We start from the raw sequence: 4,055 nt of genomic DNA on the forward strand, positions 1-4,055 counted from the left end.
AGTCTTTGCAAGGTCCAGCACAGAAAGGAGTTGCATTTCTAACTGGTTAAGAAAAATCTATCAAATAGGTTCTTTCTCGCAGAGGCAATGTCTGGGTCCTTGGTGAAAGAGGTCCTGGGCTGAGAGCAGCTGGGGTCCCGGAGGTAAATCTGGGGACCAGGCCAACTGGGCTGGCAGAAGATCCTGGAAGATGGGTTCCAGAGCCCTAGAATCCATATTTGGCTTGGGTCTGCCTGTGGCTGAGCTTGTTCTCTGACCAGGTATTCTTCAGTTCCAGCTCCCGCTCCTTAGTTCCTTAGGTATGTGATCTGGTGTTTCCACCGCTGCTGACCTGTGGGCTGCTCACTTTTCTTTTGGCTGAATGACTTCATGGTTTTCACTTCTGTCAATGACTTGGTCATCCACTGCTGGGCCCCACTGAGCTGGTCGTCACCTTTGATCTCCACAAAGTTGATTTCCTCCCTTCCTTGATTCCTCTTGCCCTGTAGCCTCTTAAATGCTTCTTCATCGATGAAGGAGGCATCTGGGGCAATTTCCTGGTGGGGGGGAAGGGACCAGAGTTGAGTCCTGTGCAGGGTAGTAGCCACCACTGTAATAATCCTGATAATAAGCACCAGCAGCATTGGCATCGCCATGTGCAGAAAACTGATTGTCGCTGTAGTCCATTCCAGGCTTAGGCATTCAAGGGGCCCCACCTGAGCCAGCTGCCATCTTGATCTCAAGGCGGGCATTAGCTGCATGATCCTGGAAAGTTGGCTCTGGTTCTGTGCCTGGAGGCAGCTCTTTAGGGACAGTGGGGACAGGATAAGAGTGTGGCTCAACTCCAAGTGGCTCAGCCTTGTCAGGGAGGGAGAAAAAGTTCTCGGGAGCTACTTCTTCATCACTGTCATCCTCCTCCTGCGTGATCTGCCTCCTCACCTGCAGGACAGCACTCTTGGCACCAGCCTTGATGGCAGAGGGCGATGGAGTGGTGGTTGTGGTGCCCACAACAGGAGCAAGAGAGGAGGGCTTGGTCTTAGCAGCCAATCTGGAGGGCTTAGTATCAGAGGAGCCATCCGAGGGTTTCCGGGAGCAAGCATGGGCCTGGAGCAACCTATTAGTCTCTTTCACAGTCAGGTTTTTAGGTTGGGGAAGCAAGGCAGATAAACCAGTTCCCTAGCTGGATCCTTGGAGGACCATTTTCTTCTTTGCAGGTCCATCTTCCTCAGAATCTGGTGTTCGCCAAGATGAAGGGCTATCCACACTGGCCTGCCCCGGTGGGTGAGCAGATCGGCCTGCCATCCCCCTGCCCCCCCAGGGGTTGCATAACACCTTGGTGGGTGGGCAGAGGGGGTGGGTAGGGGTGTCCGAGTCCCCCAAGTCCCCCCGTTTTTCTTGATAATTCTTGATAATTTCTTTTGCTAACTCTTTTTTTTTTTTTTTTTAAAGGTGTAGCCCAGGCTGGTCTCAAACTTGTGATCCTTCTGCCTCATCTTCCTCGTTGATTACCAGTGTGTGTCACCGAGATCAGCTTGTACCACCATGGCCAGCTTGCTAACTTTGTAGTACTTTAATTCTTCTATTATTCTATGTTGTACTGACTGCCAAATTGGATATTCCATTTCAACATTTACTTCTTTTGTTTCTATGTTAGATATGTTAAATATACCATTTAGTATTTTGTAACTGATCATTCACATAGATGAAGTCTGAGGTCTATGATTTCTTTTGTTTCTCCTCTTGTAAAAACTTACTTATGATCTTGATTCTTTGTGTCTCTACAAATTTTTAAAATTACTTATTTATTGTCAAAGTGATGTACAGAGGGGTTACAGATATATACGTTAGGCCATGGGTACCTTTCTTGTACTGTTTGTTACCTCCTCCCTCATTCCCTACCTCCTCCTTCCCCCTTTCCCCCTTCCCCCATGAGTTGTTCAGTTGCTTTACACCAAATGGTTTTGCAAGTATTGCTTTTGGAGTTGTTTGTCTTTTTATCCATTGTCCCTTGATTTTGGTATTCCCTTTCACTTCCCTAGTTCTAATACCAGTATATACAGTATCCAGGGTACACAGATGAGATACAGTGATAGCACGGGTACAACCACAGGAAGAGGATACAAGAGGATCATCAACAAAAGAAGTTACGGTTTTACAAGGCATATTGAAAGTAATTACAACAGTGATATAACAATAACAAATGTTGGAGGGGATGTGGCCAAAAGGGAACCCTACTTCATTGTTGGTGGGAACGTAAACTGGTTCAGCCACTCTGGAAAATGGTGTGGAGATTCCTCAGAAGGCTAAAACATAGAGCCCCACCTGTGACTCAGCAGCCCCACTTTTGGGCATCTACCCAAAAGACCACAAACAAGAACACACTAAAGCCACCAGCACAACAATGTTCATCGCAGCACAATTTGTCATAGCTAAAATATGGAACCAACCCAGATGCCCCTCAGTAGACGAATGGATCAGGAAAATGTGGTATATATACACAATGGAATTTTATGCCTCTATCAGAAAGAATGACATTGTCCCATTTGTAAGGAAATGGAAGAACTTGGAAAAAATTATACTTAGTCAAGTGAGCCAGACCCAAAGAAACATGGACTCTGTGGTTTCCCTCATAGGGAATAATTAGCACAGGTTTAGGCAAGTCACAGCAGAGGATCACAAGAGCCCAATAGCTATGCCCTTATGAACACATAAGATGATGTTAAGTGAAATGAACTCTACTAATTTTGACCCTTGTATTGTTTAAGTTCTCTGCAGAAACTTAGCCATAGAGATTCTTCATGTTTTAGAGCCAAAGAAGCTTCTACAGAAGATTTGCATTTGTGTCTCTTAGGTCTCTGGGATATTACCAGTTCTGTACTAATTTACATGGCATTGTCTTTAGCATTGAAAACATTTTTGTTATAGTGTGAGTTTGTGCAAACTTGGGTGAGGTGTCAGGACCACCTGTGGCAATAAAACCTCAATATATAATAAACCTGTGCTCTATTCCCTGACAAATTTGAGACTGTTAGTTTTCCATGCAAGAGGTATTATATGTGGAAGTGGACATTAAAAAAAATTACTATTAAGGTGATGTACAGAGGGGTTACAGTTACACCATAAAGTAATGAGTACATTTCTTGTCAAATTTGTTACCTCCTCCCTCATTTTTAGTTCCTTCTATCAATGAATGTGAGATTTCTAGCCTTAGCTTTACAAAGGTTTTAATAGAAGACACACCAACTTGAATTGTCCTTCTGCTTTGTTTTTGGACTCCAGAACACAGAAATCTGTCTCAGATTTGTTGGTCCCAGCAAGGGTTCTGAGACTACAGATGACAACGGCCTTCCTACGTGTTCCTTGTTCTTCAGCTCTCATATGGAACAGTGGAGGGGTTTCCCTATCATTAGTTTAATTTAGTCATTATCAGAGAGAGCTGCTCCTGACACCTTGTCTTTTGTGTGGCCAGAAACTCATCTACCTTTTTAAGAAAAGTTATTTTGTTTTTTAAATTAGATTGATCTAGATAAATCTTCACTTTAGACTTAGTTATCAATTAAGTTTGTGGAGGTAGCCACAAACTTAACTGTTTACAAAACAGTGTCTTTTCCATTCTTGGACTTCTAGTACAATTAGTGAGGGAGGAAAGGCAAAAGCAATTCAGGAAAAGATAAGTAAGTTCATGGACCATAAAACAAAGTTTGTACAAAAGAAAACGTTAATTAGTCCTTTAGTAAATATTAAATCATTATATTAGTATATCACTTATGTTACCTTATTACAATTCTGTGAAGCATTCACATTTAGTTTTACAGATAATATAACAGTTTATATTAGTGTTAGGTAATTGCTAACGAGTGTAGCTGTATTTTTTCAATTACATCCGAATAGATAAGCAGAGTTATTGCTCAGTAGCTCATGACCAATACCAAAATGATTTTATACATCAGGTAAGATGTATTTGGTTCCCTGTTTAAAATCATGCTTATTTGTCTTTTTATACCTTCAGTAAGATATGTCCAACTCATTTACAGGTATTATCAATTTAATCTTAACAAAAATAACTCTGTAAGGTA

At 42.3% G+C, this 4,055-nt stretch overlaps 1 pseudogene; it reads right to left on the minus strand.

Annotated features, from left to right (window-relative positions):
- Positions 1 to 205: 205 nt before the first annotated feature.
- LOC125350857 lies at positions 206 to 3,357 on the minus strand (annotated as a pseudogene).
- Between the last annotated feature and the right edge of the window lie 698 nt (positions 3,358 to 4,055).

Source organism: Perognathus longimembris, chromosome 4, assembly GCF_023159225.1.
Source record: "Perognathus longimembris pacificus isolate PPM17 chromosome 4, ASM2315922v1, whole genome shotgun sequence".
NCBI lineage: Eukaryota > Metazoa > Chordata > Mammalia > Rodentia > Heteromyidae > Perognathus > Perognathus longimembris.